General features: G+C 45.7%; 1 protein-coding gene across 2 annotated transcripts in view; it reads right to left on the bottom strand.

The window, feature by feature from the left end:
• ARIH2 (ariadne RBR E3 ubiquitin protein ligase 2) overlaps nucleotides 1-2,984 on the bottom strand; it is a 38,177-nt gene extending 35,193 nt beyond the window's left edge. The window contains exon 1 of one of the 2 annotated variants that reach the window (XM_079963569.1): nucleotides 2,898-2,984. The gene's annotated coding sequence lies outside the window, so the exon portion shown is untranslated. The other variant, XM_079963570.1, reaches the window with a different exon arrangement.
• Nucleotides 2,985-13,088: the final 10,104 nt, after the last annotated feature.

The raw sequence follows: 13,088 nt of genomic DNA, 5'->3' as shown, positions 1-13,088 counted from the left end.
AAATGTCTTAAATAAATAAAATATGAATTAATTGGTCAATTTCCAGGATTCTACAGATTTTGTAGATTCCACAGGATTCTACTAAAAATTACAGCCAATGTTTGTTTACATGAGAGACAGTCAACACAGTGTAAGGGGACATAGATGCCCAATACAGGTGGCAACTATTTAGCACATATTCAACTGATGTGTGACCACTGGCACATGGGTTGTTTAGGACCCAGAAGAGGGCAGAACAGGCTTATGTGCACTCCCCTGATGCACACAGGGGCCAGGAACACAACCCCCACACAAACCAGGAGTTGCCTGTACTAGCATTCTCCAACCTAATGTAATGCTAAACATCTGGAGGGCACCAGGTTGGAGAAGGATGCCCAATACATTCTGTACACCTGTTTGTTTTCATTACTGTCAACAGTAGCCGCTAGGAACTGATTAACTCTGTACTAGATTCAGTTGTCTTAGGCAAACTGTAGTGTGACATGAGTTGGACCAAGGAATTCTATTATCCACATGGGTAACAGTAGTTCAATATCTGTTCCCAAACCTAGGTATGCTGAATTGGGACATAAAGACTATAGTATTGAAATTATTTTACTACAACAACTTGACTCGCATAGTGAAACAACTACAGAGAAACTTCATTTTTTGAAAGGTGACTGATCTTTGGATGTTCTGACACAGCTCTGACATGCAAGATCAGCTCAATGTATCATGAAGAATGTATGAAATTTGTGTAGAGCTCTTATCTACTCTATGAAATACCCAGTTTTAAAAGCAGATTATATAATGCATTCAGAACTACCCATGAATGCTATATATATCCAGAAATAATTTGCTACAATTACGAGCCTTAGCCCAAAACTACGTTAAGTAATACACACACAAGGGTAAATTTCAACCAGAAGCAAATAATTACATGACTCTTGAGCAGAAACAGCAAACCTGTGACTCTCCAAATGTTGTTGGACTTCAGCTCCCATCATTTCCAGCCAGCATGGCCAATGGCCAGGGATTATGGGAATGGCAGACCAGTAACACCTGGAAACCCACAGATTCTCCCCGCCGCCCCCCGCTCTGTAATATAACTCCTCACTAAATCAAGAGTATTACTTTCAGAACAGGGGCCACCTAACATAACGAAAGCAAAGCGGCCTGCTCGGTAGCAACCTATCCCTTAACTAACCAAGTCCCAGCAAATTATGCAAATGTGGCTGGGACCACAGACTTAGCAAAGGTGACAAAGATGCCTGTATGGCAGTTAACTAAGCTCAAGAAGAGAAGCTCCCACATTCAAACCTGCCTAGGCAAAAGCTTCCACTTAGAAGTGCCTTCTGTGCCACATTGAAAATGCTACCTGTACACACAAAATGCAAAAGTTAAATACATTTCCGCACAGACCCCCATCCGCTGCTAAATACTCTGTGGTGATACCCTTCCCCATCTTATGGACAGTTAAATGTAGACTGTATATCTTCTGCAATACACACATTTTCCTTCCTTCCAAAAGAGATTACAGTGGTACTTCGGGTTACATACGTTTCAGGTTACATATGCTTCAGGTTACAGACTCCGCTAACCCAGAAATAGTACCTTGGGTTAAGAACTTTGCTTCAGGATGAGAACAGAAATCAGGTGGCGGCGGCACGGCAGCAGCGGGAGGCCCCATTAGCTAAAGTGTTGCTTCAGGTTAAGAACAGTTTCAGGTTAAGAATGGACCTCCGGAACGAATTAAGTACTTAACCCGAGGTACCACTGTACATTTCCGCACAGACCCCCATCTGCTGCTAAATACTCTGTGGTGATACCCTTCCCCATCTTATGAACAGTTAAATGTAGACTGTATGTCACATTTTGCTTCCTTCCAAGAGATATTATTTGCACAACCTGTACGCGGACTCACACGCAGGTGACACTACTTAAGCTTCAGCCTACTCCTGCCTGGTGCCATCCCAGATGTTTTGGACACACGTGGGTGACGGACGGTAGGTTGAGGGAGGCCAACTTAAAACGTTTAGCACCCACTTGCAGAAATACCTAACGCTAGAGCAGCCACTCTGATGCTGAGGCAGGTGCGGGGGGTGGGGTGGGGTGTAAATCATTTTGCATGCGAGTGGTGGTGGGAAGGAATACAGTGCATGGACAAAGAGGCAGCTCCGGCACCCATAACCTACAACGGACCTCTCCCACCACCCCCTCCCCATTTTCCCTTTCTCTAGGGAAGCTCAGGAAGCGCCCGAGCGCATAGCCTACATTCTTTGGATGATAATAATAATAATAATAATAATTTTTATTTATATCCCGCCCCCCCAGCCAAGGCCGGGCTCAGGGCGGCTAACAAGCAATAATAAAAACAAGTTGAATGAATACAACGTAAAAACAAGATTAAAATACAACATTAAAATATGATGAAGCTGGCAGGGCCAAGTGGGCTGGTCCCAAAAGCGGGGGTGGGAGAAGGTTTCGCCCACAACATTGCCCCCCACCCACCCACCCGCCTGCCTGTGGCAGTGGGGAGAGCGCCGGGACCCCCTCGCAGGTTCCCACCCCTTGTGGGTCTAACGGGAAAGGACCCCTCCCAAAAAACCCCGCACCCCAAGCCCTGAAACTCACCCTCAGCCCCCCCCCGCCCAAAGGAAGGCGGAACCTCCCCCCGTTCGCCCTCCCCTTCCATGTAAACAAGGCCCGGCTCACCCCCCCTCGCTCCTCCTCCTCCTCCTCTGCGCTCACCCAGAGTGCGGGGAGGGCGGCGTAGAGGCCGCAGCGGCCGCGGACTCGGGGGAAAGCAGCTCCCGCAGCGGCAGCGAGCGAGGCGGGGGGGCCGCCGGAAGAGAGCCGGGGAGGGAGAGGGAAATGGGGAGGAGAAGCAGAAGAAGAAGAAGAAGAAGGAAAATCACCTCCCCGCGGGCTTCTCCATTGGTAGCCGGGCCACTGTGGCCTGCGCACCGGAAACCCCGGCCTCCGGCCTGGCGTCACTTCCGCCGCCGGGGGGAAGAAGGGGGTTGGGGGCGGAGCCGAGCGTCCGTGACGTAGGAGCGCCCCTCAGGGGATTTAAAAAAGCTAAAGGCGGGAACGAGCCATTGTGCGAAGTCAGGAGCGGAGCGGGGCGGAGCGGGGCGGGGCGGGGGGGAGTTGTCCGCGGGCTGAACCATTAGATTAGAGTGGGTGGCTGAGGGGGAGGGCGCTTTCTCCACTCTCGCCCAGTTTTTCCTCGTGATAAATTGGTCTCATCCTCCACGAATTGCGAACATGGGAGAGTCATCAGTTCTGCAATTCCCACCGCTGCCATTTTCCCTTTTAGTGATTAGTAAGCTGCTCTGGGGAGACTCTTGGCTGAAGAACAGGATTTTAAAAATAATAATAATAATAATAATAATAATAATAATAATAATAATATCCTAAATCCCTGAAATTTATGCATCTTTATTTGACTGGCGTGGGAGGGGAATGGGGATGGCCAGCTCAATGACTAGGGATCTGTTCGTGGGCAGAAGGTCCCAGGTAGGGCTAGAAGAACTCTGTGTCTGAAATTCTGGAGAGCCACCGCCAGTCAGGGTAGGCCAGGGGCAGCTAACTTGGTGCCTTCCTTTCACTGAACGACAACACATATCATTCCGGGACATTGGCTGGCTGGGATTGATGGGAGTTGTAGTCCAGCAACATCTGGAGCACACACAATGTTGGCTACCACTAGTTTATAATAATAATAATAATAAACTTCTATTTATATCCTGCCCTCCCCAGCTGAAACTGGGCTCAGGGCGGCTAGCATCAAATATACATGAATAACATTGGTATATGACGCTGAGTGAGATGGATCAATGGTCTGGCTCGGTATAAGGCAGCTTCCTATGTTCTTAATACCTGTAGAGATCAAGCTGCCTTTACTGGCACAGCGACAGGGGCTGTTAGGGGAAAAAGTTGTCAACCCCTCTCCCAAGAGCACGTGCAAAGGACTGTATCATGCCTGTCCCTCAGATCTCGCCCTTAGATACTTTCCCAGCAACTCAGAACATTATAATATCCACACCGTACTTCTGCAGCACATTGAAAAGGTTTAATTTGATCCAGACCTCAACAGAACCTGTTAACTGCCTTAAAGGCCCTTTGGGAATACAGTGGTACCTTGGTTTAAGAACAGCTTAGTTTATGAACAACTTGGATTAAGAACGCTGCAAACCCTGAAGTAGGTGTTTTGGTTTGGGAACTTTGCCTTGGAAGCAGAACATGTTTCGCTTCCTATTGAGTATGTTCCATTTGTAAATTGAGTCCCCCGCTGCTGTGGGAAAGTATGCCTTGGTTTAAGAATGCTTTGGCTTAAGAACGGACTTCTGGAATGGATTAAGTTTGTAAACCAAGGTAAAACTGTATGTGCCCTGGGTGCAATAATTGGCAATACTCATTGGGAACAGAAGGCAGCCCTGTATCAGGAAGTTTTAAATGTTTGATGTTTTATTATTACACCCAGCCAGATTGGTGGGGTATAAATTATTATTATTATTATCATTATTATTATTATTATTATTATTATTTTATTTTACTACTTCCTCCCCCCAGGAATCCTGGGAACCGCATTTTGCTCAGGATACTGGGAATTATAGCTCTGTGAGGTGTAAACTACAGTTCCCAGGATCCTTAGGGAGAAAGCCATGTGCTTTTGGTGTGTGCTACCCACCATTTAAGGGACGCGGGTGGCGCTGTGGGTTAAACCACAGATCCTAGGACTTGCCTATCAGAAGGTTGGCAGTTCGAATCCCCGCGACGGTGTGAGCTCCCATTGCTTAGTCCCAGTTCCTGCCAACCTAGCAGTTCGAAAGCACATCAAAGTGCAAGTAGATAAATAGGTACCGCTCCGGCGGGAAGGTAAACGGTGTTTCCGTGCGCTGCTCTGGTTCGCCAGAAGCAGCTTAGTCATGCTGGCCACATGACCCGGAAGCTGTACGCCAGCTCCCTCGGCCAGTAAAGCGAAATGAGCGCCGCAACCCCAGAGTCGGTCACGACAGGACCTAATAGTCAGGGGTCCCTTTACCTTTACCCACCATTTAAATGGCTGATCCACCATCTTCATTGCAGAGCACGGGGTTAGTTTATGCAAACTATAGTTACACTTGCTGGCCCCCCTCCACTAACTAAGACAGTAGGATTTGCCCTGGAATCTTCTGCCGAAGATCCTCAGGTGACAAATCCATGAAAAGTCAGGAAGTTTGAAAGCTACTATTTAAGACATCTGTTTGTGTTAACACTAAGCTGGTACAACAGCCTTGCTGCTGAGCTCTTGGCTACCTGCTACACTTTCCTTATCAAGCTTATTTCGAATTGTCACTCATTTGCACCCTTTCTTTCTCTCTCTCTAACATAGGTAGCAGGTGGCAGATCAGGTAGCTCTCTTGAGTGATTTGAAGTATACATAAATGTAACCCCAGGCAGGTGACAGCAGAGAGGCTGCAGTGGCAACAGTTGGTGCGTTGCAAGAGCAAACTCCAGCAGGTGGCAGCAGAGAGGCTACTGTGACTGCAGCGCTAAGTCAAGGCAAATTACAGTGGTACCTCGGCTTACATACGCTTCAGGTTACACACGCTTCAGGTTACAGACTCCGCTAACCCAAAAATAGTACCTCGGGTTAAGAACTTTGCTTCAGGATGAGAACAGAAATCGTGCTCCGGCGGCGCAGCAGCAGGAGGCCCCATTAGCTAAAGTGGTGCTTCAGGTTAAGAACAGTTTCAGGTTAAGAACAGACCTCCAGAATGAATTACGTTCTTAACCCAAGGTACCACTGTACTTGGACAAGTATTAGGTCCTACTGGTAGCCCAACACTTCTCCATCTAGGCATTTCAGCCACCCGTGATTTGACTATCCTTTTCTTTTCTTTTTCTTTTAAATTGATTTTAATATCACCAGTCAACAGTATAACAAAACAAATAAAATACATGAAAGAAAACATTTCTATACATAAAACATTCCTTCCACCTATAATGACTTCCGCTCTCCCCATCCTGGGTTCCAAGTTTTCTTTATCCACCGCATATTATTTATTATCTACCTTATGTTTATCCACAATATCCATAATTCATATGACTTTGCAGGTGTCATTCCAAGCCCGCCAAAGATTTCATATGATTACAGTGTTCTTTTAAATATAATCTGTATTTGATCGGATTGATTCCTGATTCTCCCTGTCATTTTTTGCCAATTCTACATCATCCAATAATTTCGCCTGCCATTCCAATTTCGTTGGTATATTCACTAATAGCCAAAGGGTGGAAAGGCGAGAATATGCCATTTGCCCTTTTCAAGCATTCTGCAGAACAGTTCAGCTCTCCAGTCTTCTCCCCTGTTTGCGAAGAGAAAGGGAATCCTTCTCCCTGACGGCATATATTGACCGCTGCTCTCCTGAGGCCACTTGTGTTTGGGGAAAACCAGGATCTAGCAGTTACTGAGGGTAACTAGCTGGCAAGAAAGTACAGCCCAAGCAACCTTCTGTTCATTAACTTATTCCAACAATTACCAGTAAAACATAGGGCCAGATTCAACTAACTGGTCCCACTAGAGGAAGTCTGTGCAAGGACTTTGGCTAGCGCCATGGGGCTTAAACTTCCTTCTGCTCTGCCCCACAACCATTTGGTGGGGGAGTCTAGAGACACCTGTAATAAACAAAACCTGCCCTTATTCCCTTATGGGGGACACAAGAGCCCTTACAGAGTCCTTTGTAGGTTCTCCATTGGTCGGAGAAAATAACAGAGGCCAACCAGAGAATACTGAGAAGCAAAGCAGCTAGTAAGCCTGATCTTTATTGAACTGTTGCGACAGGGAGCTCCCCACACACGCAGGAAAGGAGGAGGACCCAGAACAAAGGTGTGCCTGCCCTTATACAGACATTTTCAATTCCCTGCCCTGGAGCTCAAGACCACCCCCCACAAACATCATACCTACATAACAGAAAAGGCGGTCTACAACAGAAATTTGAACGTTGTTGTTTTTCCTGTCTGTCAGGTTATCTGATAATGCCTTATTTGATTGCCTTTCCTGGTAGTCTGGCGATGGTGATTACCTAATTCCTGAGACAATGGGAAGGTTCCCTCACCCCCTCCCTCCTTGCAGAGAAAACATTTGGTCAGTTTGGGAGTCAAAATGGTTTCAGGGCGGTCTTCCTGTGCTGTTCCAGACATGTGGTCCACATATCTATGTACGTGCTTGGCTGGCACATTTATGAACATATATATATATATATATATAAAGGTAAAGGTACCCCTGCCCGTACGGGCCAGTCTTGACAGACTCTGGGGTTGTGCGCCCATCTCACTTAAGAGGCCAGGGGCCAGCGCTGTCCGGAGACACTTCCGGGTCACGTGGCCAGCGTGACATCGCTGCTCTGGCGAGCCAGAGCCGCACACGGAAACGCCGTTTACCTTCCCGCCAGTAAGCGGTCCCTATTTATCTACTTGCACCCGGGGGTGCTTTCGAACTGCTAGGTTGGCAGGCGCTGGGACCGAGCAGCGGGAGCGCACCCCGCCGCAGGGATTCGAACCGCCGACCTTTCGATCGGCAAGTCCTAGGCGCTGAGGCTTTAACCCACAGCGCCACCTGCGTCCCACTATATATATATATATATAACCTTAAATTTTTTTTATATATAAAACCTTAAATTTTTTATTACACCCCCCACCCCACAGAAGAGCATACAAAGGAAGGAGAGAGGCATTCACTCCATTAAGTAAGCGGCAATGCTCGCTCTGATGGAAGGATCTCCATAGCACTGCATTTATTTCCTCCCCATAAAGTGTGATTCTATCCAACATGTGAATGAGGGCAGTCGCTGGGCTGGGTTCAGATACCACATTTTCTCTGCACTTTCTGCTTCTGCCACATGGTGGAGTGTATTCATTTTTTTAATACAGCTTTAGATAAAAAGAGCCCCTGCTGGCTCAGGCTGGTGTCTAGTTAATATCCTGTTCTCACAGTGCTCAACCAGATGCCCAAGGGAAGTCTGGCAGCTGGACCTGAGCGCAACAGCTACTCTCTCCCAACAGTGTTGGGAGTTTGTGTGTGTGTGGTAATTATACAGTGGTACCTCAGGTTACAGACGCTTCAGGTTACAGACACTTTAGGTTACAGACTCCGCTATCCCCGGAAACAGTGCTTCAGGTTAAGAATTTTGCTTCAGGATGAGAACAGAAATCGTGCAGTGGCAGCGAGAGGCCCCATTAGCTAAAGTGGTGCCTCAGGTTATGAACAGTTTCAGGTTAAGAATGGACCTCCAGAACGAAATAAGTTCTTAACCCGAGGTACCACTGTACTTTAAAGAGTTGTGCAGAAGTTGCCCCCTTTTAATAGTTCCTTTCCCCCTAGAAAAACCACACAACACTTGCTTGTAAAGTTTAATAATAGCATATGACTTTTATGGGCTGTACTTGCTCTTGTCAGATTGAATGTACAAGAGAGGTATGTAATACTTATGTTACTGAAGCATATTTACATGAATTTGTATCCGACTAATATTTACAGACTGGCTCTGAGGCAGGCAGCAGAACAACACCTCAAACTTGCTGCTCCAACGGTTAAAACTCACTCACAGTTGAAAACTCAAATAAGGGGGGGGGGGACTGCCTAGTATATGGCATGATTCTATGCTACAGCATTAACTGTTTGCATAGTACAGTGGTACCTCGGGTTAAGAACTTAATTCATTCCGGAGGTCCGTTCTTAAGCTGACACTGTTCTTAACCTGAAGCACCACTTTAGCTAATGGGGCCTCCCGCTGCCACTGCACCGCCACTGCACAATTTCTGTTCTTATCCTGAAGCAAAGTTCTTAACCCGAGGTAATATTTCTGGGTTAGCGGAGTCTGTAACCTGAAGCGTATGTAACCCGAGGTACAACTGTATCTTGGATACACCATTCCCACACTTTTGACTCATGAAACTGAATTCCTCAACCATCTTGTAGCTGTTACCGATTTACCTCATTGCCCTCGTGCAACAAACCTACCTTAAAAAGAGAAAAAGACTTTGCGGTTAGGAAAATGACAATTTTGCGGTAAAGTTGACTAGAACTAGGGAGGTGGTGAATTAGTTGTGGAAAAACTGCCAGGGAGACTGCCATTATTGCCACCTTCCTAATGGTAGGACCGGCCTTGAAAGGCTAACGAGACTCTTGCACCTTTTAATGGGTACAGGAAGAAGGAATCTCAGCAGGAAAGAAAACCAACAACAATCAACCCTCAACTATATAAGATTTTTTTAAAAATATATTTAATTTAATTTTTTAAAAAAGACACGCTTTTAAGAAACAAACTATTAAAGATTCCAGAGTTTCTATCCTCTTTCGTGTCTAATCAATCTGTTCAAAGCGTGGTGTTTTGAAAATATTTCTCGGTTGCCTTTTGGTTGCAGCAGTTTACTAAACAGGTGGGGAAAGCCACCATTAGTAAGAGGCTCAACTTGGTACTTGGAAAGGAGCTTTTTTTCCTGACTTGTAGGCTGTGAGTTGCAACAGCATCAGCTGCTTGGAAGAGCATTTCCTGGAAATCCACCCAAAGTGGAGAAAGCAGAAGGGGCCTTGCCCACATGTAGATCCCTCCTGCTGCTACCAACTCCCAATGTGACTGGGACGAGATAAATTTTAGAACAGTTAGTTTAGAGCCCTACAGCTGCTAATCTTGTTTTTGGAAGCAAGGCTTAAAGAGTATTGTGTCTCTTCCTGCATTTTTCAACAGGGCAGGGGGGATAAAATAAATAATTTCTATGCAAGTACAAAGTGCTTTTCCCTTACCGTTGAACAACACATCTCTCTGTGTGATTTATTGAGGCACAGAACCTCCAGGTCTAAGTTTGTGGCTTTCAGCTTGAGGCCTTGCATTTCTCTTGTTATAAAGTGATAAATGTCCATGAGAACAATCTTAGAAATTCAGTGCGTTTCTCTGTGCAGACGTTCCATGGCCGAGCATGTTTTGTAAGTTCTGGGGCCATGCTGAAACGAAGCCCTCGCACCTTTGAAAAAGTTAAAACAGAGAACACTGAGTGCTGCTTTCTGCCAACCAGGTCCCACTATCTGTCTGTCTAGGCCTCCAGATATTTTGGACTACAATGTCCATCAATCCCAGTCAGTTGGAGCTGCAGGGAATTGCTGTCCAAAACATCTAGATGGCCCCAAGTTGGTTAAGGCTGATCTAGGCAGTGGTGTCTGTCTGTCTGTTTATTATTATTTATATCCCACCCTTAATCAGAAGATCACAGACAAGGGAACAACACTGTCATTAAAATAGGGCAGTAATAAAAAAAATCACAATTAAAAAACATAAAACCTACAGCATATCATACATATCTCCACTGAACACCAGCAACGTATTCAATATCCATAAAACTGTGTAAAGAAAAAACACACGCCATGTTTTGGTCTGGCATCGAAATGACAACATTGCAGAGTAGGGCAGGGAGGTCCAAAGCCAGGGGGCCACCACAGAAAAGGCCCGTTCTATGCATATGATTCCTGATGGTGCAATGTAGAGAAAGGCCTCCCAGGGCTTTACTCCCAGAGTAGCAGTGGTTCTCTAGGGACAGAGAAGCCTCTCCTACCATCAGCTCCTGATCCTTTTAGCTGGAGATGCATTGAACCAGGACATTCACTGCTCTGCTAGCATCCAGCAAAAAGTTTCGGGCTGGCCTTGGTTCCCACTCTATAATTTATTCCCCTACAGGTGCCAACTACAATGTTCCTTATCTGCCAGTAAGAGGCCCTTCAGCATAAATACCCACATATCTTTCCTATGTACCTCTTCTAGCCAAAAATACATAGTTCATAGACTTGCCACATCCTCCTAGCATGGCTATAGCTATGATCCCAGAGGAAAATATACGGTACTTATTTTCAATCATTCTAGCTACAACATTTATGGACTGTATTTCTGCACAACTGGCAATTTACATCAGAAGTTAAAGCAGAGCATTGTCAGAACATAAAACTGAAATGAATATTAGATGCACGATAATCCAACAGAAATGGAGTCAGTGTCCTCTTATTTTGCATTTACATTGATCTAAATTAAAATTGCCTTTTATCAGCCTTCCACAGCACAGTGCTTTCCAGCTGTTGTTGGACTACAACTCCCATCATCCCTGACTGCTAGCCATGTAGCAGGGGCTGATGGGAATTGGAGTCCAGAACATCTGGAGGGCACCTGGAGGGAATGCTAGCCTAGCTAGTATCTCTGTTGTTGTTTAGTCGTGTCCGACTCTTCGTGATTCCATGGACCAGAGCACACCAGGCACTCCTGTTTTCCACTGCTTCCCGCAGTTTGGTCAAACTCATGCTGGTAGCTTCGAGAACACTATCCAACCATCTCGTCCTCTGTCGTCCCCTTCTCCTTGTGCCCTCCATCTTTCCCAACATCAGGGTCTTTTCCAGGGAGTCTTCTCTTCTCATGAGGTGGCCAAAGTATTGGAGCCTCAGCTTCAGGATCTGTCCTTCCAGTGAGCACTCAGGACAGATTTCCTTCAGAATGGATAGGTTTGATCTTCTTGCAGTCCATGGGACTCTCAAGAGTCTCCTCTAGCACCATAATTCAAAAGCATCCATTCTTCGGAGATCAGCCTTCTTTATGGTCCAGCTCTCACTTCCTGTTACGTACTGAGTTGAATAGGATCCAAAATGCAGCAGTCTGATTGGTCCTAGAACAATGCAGCAGTATGATTGGTCTGCAGGAGCCACCCAATCCAGCTCCAGATGGAAGTGAATCCACAACCTGATTGGCCTACAGGAGAATTCCAGAATTAGCCAATTACGTGCAGCCCATTGTGTAAATAATGTAAATAAAGCAGACACTTTGGGGGAAATTCCATTCCTCCTCACCACTATGAGCTGAATAAAGAGCATGAAATCCACTCTCGACTCTGAGTATATTTCACTTCCATACATCATTACTGGGAAAACCATAGCTTTAACTATACAGACCTTTGTCGGCAAGGTGATGTCTCTGCTTTTTAAGATGCTGTCTAGTATCTCTAATCTACCCCATTTTTGAAGGAACAGATTTTTTGTCGTCCTAGACTCCTTTGTAGAACAGCAGATACCAACACAATAAATACAACAGGCAAATGATATGCATGTGTTCTGTTAAGCCGTGCAAATTAAAGTTGCATTAAATATAGGAACATTTTGTGATGCAGGGACAGCTGGCCCCCATGGAAATGAGGAAGGAAAAGACTCCCTGGAGGAGATAAAATATGCAGTCATCTTTACAAACCAGAACCTTGCTGTGCAGCCTGAAAAATTCCTGTTTTCTGCCAACTGTTTAAAAGTTTTCCGTTCCAGCAAACATTTGCCCTTGCAGAGCTTCATTTCTGGAGCCTCCATTTTTGTGCTGTTTCGTTTATTTTATGGGATTACTTTGTTTTTAGTTATGGTAAGCTGTTCTGAGTAACTCAGATGCCCTGGAAGGGTTGGGGAGGGTATATGCTTTCCAAATAAAATAAAACAAATATTGGGAGTATAAGGAAAACAGTTCCCAATTTTCCAGAGACTACAACACATTGTTGGGCACTTCCCAAAGCCTTAAGGACGACCTCTTGAGCCCCTTCAACTTGCTATGCCCACTTGCCACTGCTGCCTGTTCATTGCCCTGTCCAAGTGAACAAGCCATGGCAGGAGCAAAGAAGAGAAGGAGCAGTCTTCTCTTGAATCAGACCTGGTACCTTCCTGCATGCAAAAGCATGTGCTCTGCAACTGAGGGCTTATCCACATTTACCTTTTGCCCCATACTTTCCAGGAACTGATCTGCTTCATGTCCTATTGCTTTCTTCTTCTTCTTCTTCTTCTTCTTCTTCTTCTTCTTCTTCTTCTTCTTCTTCTTCTTCTTCCCCACATTTATTATGCTACGTTTGTGATATACAAAATGACATGAGAAAACTTGGGGTAGAAGAAAAGGAGTTTGGATTTGATATCCCGCTTTATCACTACCCGAAGGAGTCTCAAAGTGGCTAACAATCTCCTTTCCCTTCCTCTCCTACAACAAACACTCTGTGAGGTGAGTGGGGCTGAGAGACTTCAAAGAAGTGTGACTAGCCCAAGGTCACCCAGCAGATGCATGTGGAGG

This window comes from Podarcis cretensis, assembly GCF_951804945.1.
Source record: "Podarcis cretensis genome assembly, chromosome: 2".
Taxonomy (NCBI): Eukaryota; Metazoa; Chordata; class Lepidosauria; order Squamata; family Lacertidae; genus Podarcis; species Podarcis cretensis.
The sequence above is the reverse complement of the archived record's forward strand: the minus strand, read 5'-3'. Positions and strand labels throughout refer to the sequence as shown.